At 37.0% G+C, this 17,096-nt stretch overlaps 1 protein-coding gene across 3 annotated transcripts in view; it reads left to right on the forward strand.

The window, feature by feature from the left end:
- LOC134541661 (glycoprotein 3-alpha-L-fucosyltransferase A) overlaps positions 1-17,096 on the forward strand; it is a 211,148-nt gene that overhangs the window by 130,773 nt on the left and 63,279 nt on the right. Inside the window, exon 1 of one of the 3 annotated variants that reach the window (XM_063385265.1) lies at positions 6,982-7,047. The exons of the other annotated variants lie outside the window; for them this stretch is intronic. The gene's annotated coding sequence lies outside the window, so the exon portion shown is untranslated. Of the gene's footprint in view, positions 1-6,981; positions 7,048-17,096 lie in introns of those variants that run through there. 3 annotated transcript variants of the gene reach the window in all.

Consider the following 17,096-nt stretch of genomic DNA (forward strand, 5'->3'; position numbering starts at 1 on the left):
TTATTGCAAAATAATATTCACTGTTCAAATGCAAATTTAAATAGATTATTCATACATGTTTCCTTTTAATTAATGGTTTAACATAATAATTTTTAGTATAAAATCCTTTTTATCTTGTGTTAAAATGGGTTGCTAAAATTAGGAATTATAAATATATCACTTACTAAGTCCGTGCACAGATTTACACAAAACAGCAACGTAAATAATCTTTTTTTGGTAGTTTCTAATTTTCTGCCCTGAATAACATGAATTTGGTTGAATTCATACTAAAGTGAATTTTTTGAACAACTTAAATTGATGTCATAAATAAATATTGATTTTATATTAAAAATCCACAAACTGTTTTTAAAATATAATATTTATCACGCCAGATGAAATAATAAACAAAAAATAGCTCTTATATGTTGTCTGTGTTTAAAGAATTGTATTATATTTCATGGAAATAATATTTACCTTTCGGTTATTAAAATAAAATATATTTGTATTCAAAATACTTGCGCATCGTTTTTACGAGCATAACTTGTGTATCTAACCTCAAAGCAAGGAATATAAAGAGTGGCAACTCAATGCTATAACACAAACTCTTATTTTCTTTGGAGATCCGGGAAATGTGCGTTATTTATAAGCAACTTAACATAGTAAATCGTTAACTTTTCAGATCTATGTTGGCAAAATGGATTTTTTTTGTGGTCATTCGTTACTGGGAATATTCACCATATAACGTTTAAGATTATTTATTTTGAATTACGAAACAACCAAAACATTATGTAAAAATGCTTCATCTTATGTTAAAAAATTTATAAACTGCATAGCCACAAAGTATGACATCATACCATTAGTTTCAGTTACCAATAACAACACGTGCACGCGTTTGAACAGTCATCGCAGCCATAGTTGTTTCATAGCTACCAAAATCATTCAACGTTGTCAAGAATTATTCCAAATTATGTTTTGCCATTTTACTCAATGCGCCACTCCGTTAACACAACATTTTATAAATTCTGAACTACGAATGTCAGTATTTTTTTTTACGTTATTACGTTTAAGAAATTTCTGTAGTTTTCTTATAATTAAAACTTAATTTTTGATGTTGGCATCTTTTAACCGCACTTTTTTTTTTCGGTGGCCGTACTCCTCCAATTCAGTTGCGCCCGCCCGTATCTAAGCGCTCGGATTTCCTCAAAAGGCACCGCCTCTCGATAGAGTGAGACAGAGAATTACGCGCACGACCTTGAAAAAAGCGACGCTACAGCGCCCTGTCGTGGAAGCTGGTAACTACGAGTACCCTCTTGTGGAAAGAAGAGCTGTCTAGCGGCGGAGCTAACAACTACCACAGTTTTGGATCCGAAAATTGGAATAATAAATCCTATCCCCTCGCGACTTCTATAAGTTATATATATTCAATGGTATTGGTCACGAGATACTTCGTGTTAATTTTCTACATTAAAAACATTTGAGGACACGCGAGAAAAATAACCTTGCCTGTCTACCATGTGAAATCATCATCTTGTGATATCACAAGTCAAAGATAGGCTACTGCTGCGTGCTGTTTAAGACCTTCAAGAAAAAATATAAGGGTTCTTTCCAAAACAGCTTTAAACTCAGGAGTAACAACCGAGATCTTAGCAATAAGAAGAATACAAATCGAAGATTCGCCTGTGTATCGATTGTTTGGACTACAACTAGAACTAGAATTTCTGTAACCATCCCAGACTTTCGATTTCATCCTAGATAGAGAGTTTGAGAGGCATTAGGAGGGAGAGAGGGGGGGAATTTAGGGTATAAATACTCAGGGGTTTAGGCATTTCAGTGTGGAGCAGCAAGGACCATAAAGACGACGCCACCATGAATCTATGGCATCAGAGAGAGAGAGAGGGGCACAAAAGTATGGAGGTTATTGGAGCGCTAAGTATAATTTTTGTGTTCGTTTTCATTTTATTTAATGGCCAGTAATTTTTTCTAAGTTGGGTGTGTTTGCTGTTGGACAAGATTATTTGTAAATTTCACTAATGTTTTCTGACACCTTCTCCCTTGGTATTTTGTGTTTGATGCACCTGATAAAGTAAAATAAATATATATTTTTTTGGTGCTCATAATACTCTGCACTTGTTTGCACTTTCTGCACCTTCTGTGCTGATTACTTGGTGGCAATATTTGTTTCGTAGTAGTAAAAGTAACTTAACTCTCCAAAGCCTTGAAATTATCTGTATTTGTGTATTGTGTTATTGACGTGACAACGTCTAATAAATCGATGAACGCCAGCTGCACGCACGAAAAAATGTCCCGTAACGCACATTGTCCCACTACGATGTGACCCGTTACGCTCATTGTACGCTTGCGCCGCATCTATCTCTCTTCCACTCGATTTGACCTTTAAATCATGTTTTCGTCGTTTGAATTATTAATATTATGTAATTTAACGATAGTCCACCGATTTTCAGCACACTCGGTACGGTTATTTAAAAGTAATTTTGAATTTTCAAATACGTTTTTGTACGAACAATGGTGTTTTACAGTTACACATAATAATTCAAATTACACCTGGGATCTTTTGCACAATGTTTAAAAAAATATTGTAACACATTATAAATAAGTTTGGTGTATTTGGGATGCGTATCTATAATATAAAAATGAATCGCAATATGTGTTGGTAAGCGCATAACTCAACAACGCCTGGACCAATTTGGCCAATTTTTTTTTTAAATGTTCGTTGAAGTTCAAAGATGGTTTTTACGGCGAGAAAAATTCGAATAATTGCCGGAAAAACCCTAAAACCAGCCCTTTTCTTTTTCCCATACAAACGTTTTCTAACTAAAACGAGCACTCATTGTTGTTTAAACAATGTAGGTATCTTCCTAACGTCAAAGAGTCAATTTGCACTTTATTACCTCTGTACAACGTTCAATCATATCTACCAAAACAGTGTGCGTTGGAGCACAGATAAATAAAAAAAAATCGAAATCGAATTGTTCAATTTGGTCGGCTTCGCGATATTATCTCATTTGTTTTACTTTAAAATGCATCAGTTTTCAAGTCATTACATCAGTCAAACAAAACCAGCGTTACCAAAAGTATTTCATAAGTTTAAGTTTTTATTATTTCTTTTCCCTATTTTAAATACGGCTTGAAGGATTTGACTCCAAGTCATATCAAATTTAAAAAAAAGTTTAAACAACAATAAACTGTCAATGTCAGTGTTTTTTTCCCCCTTGGATCTTAGGTTACCTACCCTAATGAGTTTGCTTTTGTCAACTTATACACGAAACAAATTCTTACCTATATAGTGATTAGTGCAGTGTTTATTTACCTATGATCGCTAATTATTGCATGTGACAAAATAATCTATAATATAGATATGCCTCCTATTAGACGAATCAATTTAGATAGAAGAACCCGAAATGCTACAAACCAAGCTAATTACCGATCTAATCATGCACTACAATGAAAATAAAAATTATTATGTTTCACATGATTAACAATAAAGAGATTACTTTTTTATTTATCTTTTTATTTATATATTTTATTTAATTATATTTCGTATTCACAACACCCTATCACCAGGGTGACAGTTCTGTTCAGGAGAATTTTTTGCCCCGACTATAAAATATGTAGGGAAAAAAAATGTCACATTTCAAATCATTTTGACAGGACTTTATTGCAATTTAATTAGGCAGTACGAAGTCTGCCGGGTCAGCTAGTTTTTTATAAAATCGTATTATAAAAACGAAATAATATTATTCCCCTACGGTGCTGCCATCTAATGTGACAGACGCGAACCGAACGAATCATGCTATCTATCCCCTTCCACGGAAACCAGGCACTTGTAAATACATATTTTCCTTTGTTTATCGCGAGGGGCGTTATTATTAATGAATTATAAATAAAATATCGTGCCCGGGGCCACAATTGCGTATCATTTTGAGCACTGGAAGACCAAAAAATATAAAATATTCTCGACGAATTTTAATCTCGGCCCCAGCGCACCACGAGCGTCTGGGTTGGAGATTAATGGCGAAATTCTTTCTTAAACTTACTAATACTTATTTTATTAACTGCAAGGGCATTTTTTATTAAATTCTACGTTTAATCTCATGACGATCAAACTTCATCGTTAAATGTGTAACTGCGAAAAAACGTAAAACATTCTCGACGATCTTGAAGTTAAATAGCAAACATGTATAAAAGTTATAGATGAAATAATCTCTTAGTTAAAGTAATAAACATATTTGAATTAATGAGTGCAAATAAAAGTAAATTTATCAATATAATTGAAGATTTCATTTCACTCCTTCTTTGTATCCATACAAAATAGTGATAATTCAATAAAAATGTTTCAATTTTATTCATAAAAAGTATGCAATCATTTCATCAATGTTTTGTTATGACGTCACGTTAAATTATCGTCCGTAAACCGACTTAACAGACAACAAATTTTTTTTTTAGAGATTTAAGAACGTATCGCTCAAAAACATTTGTTATAAAGTATCTTTATATATATTTAACAGTTGAGAATATTTGAGATGATTGGATTTGATTAAAAACAAAATATATAATAACTTCGTTGTACCTGAAAAAAGTAATGAGATCAGAGTGATTATTTTTGTACTTTATGGGAAAAAAATTCCTACATTTGTTTGATATTTACACTTCAATAAATTCAATAAAATTTACTTGTTTTGTCTTGTTAATGTTCTGCAATCTTCTAAATTTTTCAGCAGTTAGGTTACTTCCTCTGATTTCCATTTAGTATGCAGATTATGCCCCATCTGGTCACGCAAGTGTTTACCTTGTGACTTGGTTAAAGAGTTGGTGCTTGCGGAGTGTTTGGGACCACATGGGACCGGCCTCAGCTCGTATAGGTTTTTGAAGTTGAACAACATTTTTATTTTCAGTAATAGAGAAAGTTTTTAAAATGGAAAACTTAGTGTCTGCATTTTGTTAAATTGAAGGAAGTTCTACAACCTCCGCGAATTTTGCCGCTTTTGAAAAATTATTTCATTGAAATAATTGGGAACACCACCTAAATTTTCTGCATACATTTGTAATTTGTTAATACCGATAATTATTTCAACAAAATATTTTTTGCTCCAGTGATAAAATTCGCTGTGGTTGTACAACGTCATTCAATCAAACATATGCTAATCCAGACAACTCAGTGTTCTATTATAAATGCTTTCTATATTAATTACAACAAACATATTGTTCAGCCTCGACTTCAGAGCCATAACCAACGTTGGGAAACACTTTAGAGGTTTCGTGATGTTCAAATCAGATTCTCACTGTATAACTTATTTTCTGTGAGTTTTCTTTTTAATTGAATTTTAAAAGAAAAAGATCGTTACAAAAAATGTCAGGGAATAAATAGTATAACTCAACGTTTACACATTGACATTTAAGAAGTGATTTTGCTTGAGAAAAGTAAACAGAACATTTAATATTTACGTTTTTATATAATTGTATTTTATATTTTGTTTGAATTCAACAGATTGATAATTTCGTTAAAACAAGTAACAAATACATAAATATCAATGTATTTAATGCAATGAAACGCACTCGTCAAGTTTTTATGAAAGACGTGCATAAAATATCGACTACTTGTAAACACAATTCCTGCCGTCTCTGTGTATGGGCAAGTCAAGCTATAATGAGGGAAATCCATTATTTTAGCTCAATAAGTATTACAGTAATCCTAAAATAAACTTATGTAGCCAAGTTGTTATAATTGTATTATTTTGACTTCGCTTTTTTTTTATCCTGGAAGAGATTGGTTCCGGCCTTCTCGCCCCTTTCCCCTCGCTACGTCCCTGCCAGGATTAAAACATAGTTTTTTTTTAATTTGCGATTATTTATTTTTGTGACAATTAAAAAATTATAAAAAAGTATTACAGAAAAGTTTTGCTACCACAAAAATGTATTGGTCACACCGATACGCCTGTTGCGTCTCCCTATGTTCACGTAAGCGAATATATACAGGTTAATGTCCCCACACGCTGTCAGCTATCTGGATGACAGAAACACTCGTGCACTGTCATTTTAAACTTGTGTCCACGGTGCACGCACTTCATTGCATTTCCGTTTCCTACTTAAATGTTACCTTATCAGCATGATAAAAAAGTGTAACTACAAAAATAATTTTATGATATTTTATTAATGCGACATTCCTAACCTAACATAAAATTTTGAATTTCCAAACAGCAAATAACTATAATAATAATAATTCCCCGAAGATCACGAACGCGGACTTTTAATGTACCCGACTTGGGATTATTGGTGCGTTAGGAAAGCTTCCATTCATAGGGACTAGAAAAACTCGCGGGGTCAATGACCTCCAGGATAAAATCCACAATCCTCTGCACACTTCGCCTGTTCACTGGCTGATGGCTTGTGAGTAGAGACCGGAAAAATTCGCGGGTTCAATGACCTCTAGGATAGACTCCAATATCCTCTACACACTCGGGCAAATGCCAACTGTTCATTGGCTGCTGACTTGTGAGTCGTCTCGACTGGGTGGCCTGTGATTCGACACTTGTATGAGTGAGGGTCTCTAATCGGCCCTCAGTCCTCCAGATTAACAGTGGACCAATGGCAGAAGCAGCAATGAGGTATAATTGTTTGAATTTTAGCATAACACGAAATGAACCCGCGAATTTTTCAGGTCTCTACTTGTGAGGCGTCACAACTGAGTAACTTGTGATTCGACACACTTTGATTGGGCGTCTCTAATTGGCCCAGAAGCCTTCGGGATCAACAGCGAACCGATGGCTGAAGCAGTAGAAAGGTTATTTGAATTGTTAGTGTGTTATGTAACGAGTCCGTGGATTGTTTCGGTCTCTGTCCATTGACGCGTGTTGCGGCCTGGTCATGCGCGGCGCCTAGTCGCTAGGGTGGAGGGGGGCGGGGGAGGGGCACACCTGCGCGCGCAGACCGCGGCGCTGATAAGGCGCGCCACGCGGCCATGTCGTGGCGCGCGCCGCTGATAGCCAGTAGAGCATCGAGCCCGCTCCGCGCCGCCACGCCGCCACACCTCTAGCACCCGTCGACTCCAAGGTATCGCATTCACTCACTATGTAGGTATTCATTTCCACTTCTCGTCGACAACCAAGTCACTCGACTCAAGAGAACACTTCACAAGGCCATTCGTGACGAAGCGGGAGCGAACACGTCATGTCAACACAGCGTGTAATTGCAATGCATCTGAGGTGCTGATGAAGCGCAAAACGCTCCTATGTGAAGCGCGCGCTCGCGGCGTTGACCGGTGATAGTCGCCGCAGGGTACACGCGAGTGATAAGAGCGACGTGGCGCGCGCAGTTCACACGAGCATGGACGCAGGCGTGAAGGATTATCCAGTCGCGCGGCCCCAGAGTTCTGCGCGTGTGTTTTGACGGACACGAGTCATCGCTGGATAGGGCGCTTGTATGTTGTATACTCCCCTTATGTTGGCCTATATGCATGCAATAAGCAGAAAACTTTTAAATATATGGAAAGTTTTCCGTAAAACATAGTGTTTACGTTTAACATCCCCGTTTCATTATTCACGAATTTTGCAAGCGCGAGTGAGCCCACTCAGAGAGGTCTTCTTAATTCCAGGGCCTCCCCCCCCCCCCCCTTCCTTCCCGGGTGGTGGAGGAAGGGGGGGGGGGGGTGTCTGCGCCTGTACACACATGCTTCGACGCCGAAGCTGGACCTTTAAAGGCTGGTAACCATTTAAATAACGTAATTTATTAACTCATTCTTGAAGGATTCGCCCTGGTCCTATTTCAAGGGACGCGCGCGGAAGCTGCCTGGAGTGTTTCGGGGAATCACGGTCAACCACGATCAGGATGAATGGAAACTCGTTCCGGTTCGGCTATATCCATTTTATTTTTTTATTCACATGTTTCACCGAAAACGTGGAATGGCTCCATGCAGAATGCAATGGTCGGTACCTTCCTCTAGTTTGTGTTTCGTGTGTGTGTATGTGTGTGTGTGTCTGATGCTCTTGCTGCCGGAAAAATTTAATAAGTTATTAGGTATTATACAAGCTGTGTGGCCTGGACAATTAATTTTTTGACCAGTTCTCGAAACAAAAACTGATAAAAAAACTTTATACTATACCCCTGTGTCAATTCTTTAAAAAAAATTGGTGTGCTTGTTCAATTAGTAGTTTATTCCCTAACGGTTAGCCGTATTTTGTCTCAATTGTCAACAGTTTCCAGTTGAGTCTAGCCTCCACGCCATGTGCTTGCAAGTCGCAAAGCTTTGACACCGAACCACAGGAGTTGCTTCGAGTACAAGACAGCCGAGAGCTTGGCAACCTTCGGAACTAGCTCTGAAGCCGAGTGCACAGTTGACGAGACATCAGCGAGTGCACACGACTGTGCACTATACCTGTGCGACATCGGTTCACCATTGAAATCTTACTGTTTATTTCAGCCAATGAAATTTCGCGATGTAGCCGACATCTGTTGTTATTGTAAGGAAATAACTATACTAACCATCACATTATTAACCCGCGACATCAGACCAGCAGTTTGTAACACAGTTTTTCAACTTATAAATTTATTTGAGGTATGTAAAATTTTCAGTTAACCGTTATAACCCCGAAACATTTTTATTTGCCTTAATTTTCATTGCTAGTGACGTTTTTATAAGTATTGGCATTAATTAATTTTTAAGGCACGAGATGTAATATCTCCACAATTTTTAACACAATTGAATAAATATGAACGGTTCTCTAGTCCTGCCAAATGTCATCCTGCTCTACTCTCATTGCTTGTTGTGTCAAGCGTCCGTTATAGAAATCAAATTAGTTCACTTCACTCCTATGCGCACGACCTCTCTCCCCTGCACACGAAAGAACTATGCGCTTTTATGAATCGGTTTGTTGATAAACATGGCGGTCAGATCTTGTAAACACACTTACTGTTACTGTTATTTTTTCAAAGTGAGCCCAGAGGTCTCGCTTTCACAGCCACGGAACCTTTCTCTCGTGCTAGTTCCAGATATCATTAGCAAGTTTACACTCAGTTATGTATGCTTGACCCGCCTGTGTGAATCTAGGAAACGACCTTGCAGAGAGTGAACCTTCACGAAAATAGTCAATCAAAACTATGATTATTTACCTCGAAGGTAATTTTTGAAGTTATACTTATTTAGGCGCGTTATGAAAAAAATGATGAGAGTGAAATTTTAAGATGCACGCGCATCACTGTAACAAAATTAACAGGTTGAAGCTGCCCGCTAAATCGCTCATTAAGTCACGAAAAAAGCTACCAACAAAAAAAAATAGAACCTCTATTAGTCGCGCATGTTGGCACGCTCGTCGCCTCTGATCACTGTTTTCATATTTATAATATTTATCCACATGTTTACATTCACAACACTTTTTTTAGTTTCATACAAGTGTGATTTATATATTTGCTAATAAATTATATTCAGTAATGATTTAAATTGAATATTTTGATTAATATTATTTACTATTCGTAAATATTAGTAAAAAAGTTGTGCTTATATACTTTTTCAAGTGCTCCAATATAATTGAGGTTAACCATCCGTATGTATTATTTATTGATATAAATAAAATATTATTTAATGTAATTAATACTGAATATCATTTAATTATTAATGTTAAACATTTATTATTGGTTATTTAATATTTAAAAAAGAAAGAAATAAAAAATTTGTGATAAAAATTAAAATCAAACATCAAATTAAAATATTAATTTTTAATATTTATTACTTAAGTTGAATAAATAATAAATATTTATAAAAATAAATGAACAAATTTAATGAAAAGTTTTTGATAAAAATGAAAAGTGAATATTAAATAAGAAAATAATAAATATTTAAAAAATGAATAAACTTAAATTTTCGAATTTATTATTATTTTTTTTTTAATTTTAAATAATAATAAATATTTAAAATTAAGAATCCTCTAATATTTAGTACAAATTATGTCGTATATACGCATTTATTATTCTATAAATTTTATTTATTTAATTTTTTAAATTAAAATGAACTTTATTGACTGTTTTGACTATCTTTTTCCAGCCCTTTTATTATTTGATTGTAATAAATTATTTGCATTCAATTAAAAACTATTTTTTAAAGATGCCAAAGAAGTTTAACTTCTCACGCTCGTACATAAGTACACGCACCCATTATTTTATGAAATATAGTTGGCACCATGTCCCTGATGTACATTCTTTCTCTTTATGAATTGGTATAAGAGCACTCAAACCTTTATGTTCAATGTGTGGTTTGTATATGGAACGGTCTAAAACACTATATGCAATTTTTAAACTAAAATAATTAACCACGATTATGAATTTATTATTTTTGTCAAAAAAGGAGTTCGAAAATAATGTTTTAAAGTATCATAACGTAATTCCTAATTCTAGCTAGGGACACCTGAAATTAAATTAGTTGAATCAAACAAAAACTTTTTTCCTGAATATTTAAAATTTTTTGACATAATTTCCGGTAGCTCAGAGGTATAGAATGATGACTATTTGGCTGACATTTAACAAATAATAATACAAGACAAAAAAATGCAGCTCATTTATAGCAGAACAACCGAGAAATTGTCCTAGATAAAAAAAAATTGAGCCCTAAGTGTCCTCCCAAATGGGCGCTTGAACTCTTAAAACGCGGGATCGCCAAGAAAAAACTATTTACTACTTACAATACTGTTAAAAAAAATTTTCATACCTCAAAACGTTCTTGTAAACCAAATTTTACCAATATATTAATTTTATAAACGATACCATAAGACGAAACTATACCTTGAAGAAAAGTGAAATGGATTTTAAGACGCGATCTCACACGCCATGTTGAATTTTTCCCCCACATTTTATCGTCATTACTAACATACTTGCATTTGTTATGCCACTAATATTTGACAGATATGCCCATAAAAGAACGTACAAGTTATAAATTTTAATCGTAAAAGCTGTAAGCGCTGTAGTGTGTTGGTTCAAGGTCACAGTTAAAGAGTAACTCAAGCAGTTTTAAATAAGCACATGCGCGAGTACTGCTTTGTTGTTTCCTCGCTTGCAGCGCCATCTACGTAAAATGTGCAATTTAGTAGAGGGGGAACCTGTTAACTTTATTTGGCAACAGGATGGAGCTCCTCCCCATTGGAATCTCTTTGTAAGATTATGGTTGAACGTCGATGTCTCGGACCATTGGATTGGTCGTAATGGTCGAGACGACAGAGCTCTTTTTAGCTGGCCTCCACGTTCACATGACATAAAACCACGCGACGTTTTTCCTTTAGAGCTTTATAAACGATCGTGTTTACGTTCCGCCGCTACCTAATGATTTGCCAGAGTTGAGACACGGAATTGAAGAGGCTATGGCTTCCATTACTCCGGACTTGTTAAACAAAGTGTAGGAAGACCAACTTTAGGTTGGTGTGCCGAATAACTAAAAGTGCACAATTGAACATTTGTAAGAAAAACTTGGTTAGTTTACCTTCAACTTGATGTATGATTTGTTGTAAATAGTGTAAATTAAACTGCTGTAACATACCATTGAAACTGAGGCATTCTTTTTTTGGAATATCTGTATAATGGGTGTAAAACGTCTCGCGTGATAATAAATACGTTTTTCAAATATCTGTTAAGAATATTAGCGACAGAACAATAATTTCAAGGGAGTTTTCGAGTTGTGAATAGCACATTATAACCACGGCGCGTAGCATCACCTTAGCTGCTTATGTTGGTGTGCAGTTTTACGTACAAATGTACGACAGACGGAGTTGAAAAGTTTGTATCTAATCTACAGCCATTAACTTTCATTTAACTATCACCTCTAAGAGAAACTAACTCGTTTGACGGGTCGATAAGAATGGCTAGGTTTTACGGAGAGTGCTTGCTATAAGTCGTGATGTCATGTTGGGATGTCGGAATGTCGTATGGTTAGAGACCGGAAAAATTCGCGGATTTAATTCACGATATGCTAGAATCCAAACAACTGTACCTTTATATTGCTTCTGTGATTGGCTTACAGTTTATCTGAAGGACTTTGAGCCAATGGAAAACCTTCAACCAAAAAAGTATCGAATCGCAAGCGTTCCAGTCGACAGGTGTCACGAGTCAATATCCAATGAGCAGGTGGCATTTGCCTGAGTATGTAGGGGGTTGTGGAGTCCAGCCTAGAGGTCATCGAAAGCGCGAATTTTTCCGGTCTCTACGTATGGTTTCCAAACTCATGGCATGCAAATTCCACTTCATGCCTTACTGATTCCCGATTGATTAAAACCTAATTTTTGCACTGTTATTATTGGACAACGCCTGCTAAGTCAAATGAAATGAAGGGGAACAGAGCTGGAAAGGTCCGAGAAGTTTATTTTATTTTTTATTGTGTTCGGACCGATCAGTTGATATACAGCCCACAGGGACCAATCAGCTCGGCTGTGAATGGCCCAGTATAATTACTGGGGCAAAACTCCAGGCCTTCGATTGTTTATGATGTTTATCGCCCTTGAAGATGGCATGCTGAAAAGTCGGGCACTCTTATCACGTGACCTCACTGCAGAATAAGAGTTAGTGACCCTGGCCATGAATGCCTGCGATATAAATTCAGATGACTTCCTTGCCTAGACTGTGAAGATAAATAAGGGTTCGAGTGTGTCTAACGAAATGGTGGCTTGTAGGCCATACTTATAACCGGGCGATGTTAGGCACAGTTACCTTATAGCATAGGCCCAGTTCCCGGGGGGCAGGGGGGCCTGAGATCCCCTGGAATTAAGAAACCTCTCACTGAAGGGGCTCGCTTGTGCTTGCAAAAGCGTGACTGAACCGGGGTTGATACACGTACTCTGTATTTTTTTTTCTCCTGTTCGTTAACAAGGATAGTCCTTGGAAACTCAGCTGCCAACGATATCACTTGTAAAATTGCAAGACAGAGCTTTGTACCGTTTACAATTTTACAAAGCCCTGCCTTGCAGTTTTACAAGTGATTTCTTTGGCAACTGGGTTTCCTTGTAAAAAGGACAAAAAATTATTTTTCATTGTAAACCTATTTGCTCCCCTGCCTTATACATATAGTTCTTCTGTTGGTACTTAAGGTTTATTCCCTCATTATCAACATATCCTAGTATATGACTGTTCTCATGTCCTTCCACTGCTCAACTTGTTCGGTGAGGACACACTGATGGGGCCATTTTTCCTTCACTCATTCTGATTGGCTGATTGCTGAGGTTCGGACGTAAGACGTCATCAAAGCCTGTGACTGGTTGCACAAGGTTCTTCAGGAAAACGTCAAATTCTTCCTCAACAAGGACACATTCTTGGAAAACTGATGCTGCAAACAAATAGCGTGGTTTCATCCCAGCTGCGCACAGCCAGCGACCTTTAGCGCTTCTCGGGGAAAGCAAGGTTCCCTGAACGATATCTGACTGTGGGTCATCAGGTCTTCACTGGAACTTCTATAACAACGTGAACGATTTTTCCTTATTGGCCCAGATGCAGCTGTTTCAGATGAACAAATATTGACCGCAGTACAGCCTAGCTAGCGAACATCTTCGCTTTCCCGCCTGTGAAGAAAACTAATTGTTTTTACCTTAAAAAATACAATGTTCGCGATACATTAAAAAAAATTTCATTACATTACAAAATTGTGTCTGAAATGTTACACTTTATGAACTGGATCCGGCAACATGGCGCACCGAAACAAGGGCAATAGTAATAGCATAACTCGTGCATTGGAAGGAGAAAGTAAATGTCCATTTAAATGCACACTGCAATCTAAGGATGAGATGCGCTATAGACGAGATGATTCCGCCATGGCTCGCCATTGCCTTCCGCGGAATGGAGGTGAAGATACAACACAACACCCAGTCCTGCGCCCAGGGAGGAAATTTTCTACAAGTGAAATAAATACCCTCTACCCAGCTGGTAGTCGATCATAGGACCTCCGACTCACAAGCAGAAGTTGTAAGTACTGAGCCAGCATGTCGGAATTTGATACTTGATTTGAATTTAGTGTTCTACATCTGTAAGCATCATTTTTAAACGGTTCCTTCATGACGCGTGCCTCTTGCACGGGTGTCATGAAATACAACGGAAATGCAATATAAATTCGTACAGTAATTATAAAATAAAAACTTAATTTTCGTGATAAACTTATTTGGTTTCGTGCTTTATTTCTTACCTCCATAGGCTAAACTTATCAAAGCAATGTTACAGTTGAAATAAAGCTTTACGCGTGTGTGTTATAAATATGTAACTATTATCGTATTGATGTATGAAATATAATGTATGAACATTATACACATTTACATTGAGTTTCCTTACATTATAAAGTCAGCATTTATTTGAATATGAGCTAGCATTGGGTGTTTTGGTGAATTTTACTACTTTATTTGTAAGCTTCGAAGTAATAATAACACGTAGGTCATAAAAATAAGTCATCTATTTTTTTCAACAAATTAGAAGTACGTGATGATGTTTTATAGCAAACGTACAAATAGGAGTACGATGTAAGTAACTTATTCACTAGAAGCTGTCGTTGTGAGAGGCCAGTTTAGTTTTGATTGTGACATTTGTGATTAGCCCATTATTTGACGTGTCAAAAAAAAGTGACCAAATGGAAAAGTCGCAAAAGCATAACCCACGTGTATTTGAATTTTATGCTATATTTAAATTATCAAACTAAATTACCAAGTTTCAAAGCATCGATCTAAGAACAGAAAGGACTGACTACGAAGATTATTGAAGTATGCCCAATAAATAGCAAATTTTCTCCCATTTTGTTATTCATTTCATTAATTTCCTACATTTTAATATTATGTTTAAATATCCGGTTTAGTTAGAGTGGCGATCAGTAGTATACGAATGTATGTCCGGCGGCAGGCTTCCAGGCTGTGGAGCGTGTGGAGCTGCACGCTCGAAAAAATGTCACGTTCCGGAGGCCATCTTGGACGAGCGTAACGGGACACCGCGTAACGGGACACGGTGTAACGGGACATAACGTAACGGGACAAGTAGATCACGGCGGCCATTTTGGATCCGCCATCTTGGATCCGCCATCTTGGATGACGTCATTTTGTTTTCTCGAACTTTCCACCATTTTGTTTTCCGCCATCTTGGATTATGACGTCACCGTTGCAATTTCCGTTACGGCCGCCATCTTTAACTTTTTTATTTATTATCCGATTTTAATGAAATTTTTTTTAAAATTTATTAAAAAATTTAAATAATAAAATTGTAAAATATTTTTTTTTTAAAAATATACTTTTTAGACACGGAGTTCGGAGTCCTCGGTTCGAACCCGACGGGTGCAAAAAAAATTAAAAATGGCGACAGGCTCCTTCCCCCTGTGGTGGCTGCTGACAGACTGCCCCCACCACTTTTTTCAAAGCATATATATCGACAGTGAGCATGACGTCATGTCCGCCATCTTGTCTTCGATGTTGGAAACCATCATCATTGTATCGGCGGCGAGAGTGCGCTGACGCCTAGTTAGTTTGATTCTTACCCGCTAGAGTGCAGTAATCATTTATTACTGTGACACCCGCCATCTTGAAATTTGGCCGCCATCTTGAAAATCCGTAATTTTAATGCTAGAGATTCGGGAAAAAGTTCAAAATCCATTAAATAAATTTGTAATCTATATACTGATTGATTAGATCGACTAAGGTCCTTGGTTTGATCCCTGACCGATACAAAACAACTTTAATTTAAAAAAATACTAAAAAAGTGACAGGATTGAGAAAATAAAAAACACCGCAAGTACTTTTAAAAACTTTTATTACATAAATACAATACACTACTACAAGTACAAAAAATAATACACAGACATAGAACTAAAGTCTTGTGGATTTCTCGATTCAAACAGTCTTCCTATTGTATGGACTAAGTCCTTTACATGTTCGTAAATGTCTATTCAGTCTATCAGGTCGACATATTGGTACACTACAATTTTCACACAAAACCGAATTATCGACTTCATTAAAAGGACAGTGATATATTTCATGTTGTTTAGCACTTCGAATAGTTGTAAATGTTTTGTTACAAAATATACAGCTTGATTCTGATGAATGTACAGCCAGTCTATTACAATTCCTGAGGTGTCGTTTTAATCTTCCATAGTGTATAAACTTGCTTAAACACCTGTTGCACTGATATTTAATACGTTCAGAGTTATTATTACAATTGTGTATTACATAATCACGTAATTTCAAGTTTTTGATCTTCTCACAGTACGTACAGTTGGGCGATGGAACACCGTTGGATGCTCCTTCCTTTATCAATGACACTGGAACTGTTGACAACCATTGTAACACTGCTGTCATGTTAACTTCGGAAGCCTTTGAGGTCTGCTCTGCAGAAGATGTTGCACGCGACGAAATATCCTGCTGTGCTGAGAGAGCAGGTGTAGCTGTAGACGACGTAGTCATCGTGGTCTGCACTGATGATGGTAGACCTTCGATCCAGGTCGGTGTTGATACTGGTAAAGACGCCATCGAGGTCTCAAGAACAGCTAGTTTTTGGTCTATTATTCAAGTCTAACTACCCGATGCGTTCATCACCGCAGCCAGAGACGGACTAAAGTTCATATCACCAGGGTCTCACTTATATGTTCTCATCAGCTGGTACAACACATTAGTCAAAACAATAACCATGTTCATTATACTTGCACTTAACTGTCTCGGAGCATTTTATATAATGACGATGTAAGCTGTCGAGGCGTGAAATTAGTTTATTACACTTATTGCACTGAAATTGTATTGGTTTCAGTAAATTATTCGGACAACTGCTTCTTTCATGTCTGCGAGCGCTTGAAGTGCTAGTAAATGATGCGCCACAGTATTTGCACTGATGCGAAGTACGCTCTTCATTAATTGAAGTCTCCTCTGCATCCGGTATCGGAATCTCCGCGACTGTCGACACCGCAGCCATTGAGCTCTCCGCTGTCGTGGTCTCCTCTGCATCCGGTATCGGAATCTCCGACTCCATCATCATTGCTGTCATCGAGGTCCCCGCTGCTGACGGTAAACAGTCTATCCCGGTCGACATTGGAGCAGTAACTAAATCTCACGAAATTGACTGAAGAGAGCAGGTCCGTACTGCACCGCGGCCAGAGGTATATTGAGGGTCCACTCGTCTGA

The sequence above is a fragment of the Bacillus rossius genome, assembly GCF_032445375.1.
Source record: "Bacillus rossius redtenbacheri isolate Brsri chromosome 4 unlocalized genomic scaffold, Brsri_v3 Brsri_v3_scf4_1, whole genome shotgun sequence".
In the NCBI taxonomy this organism is placed as follows: Eukaryota; Metazoa; Arthropoda; class Insecta; order Phasmatodea; family Bacillidae; genus Bacillus; species Bacillus rossius.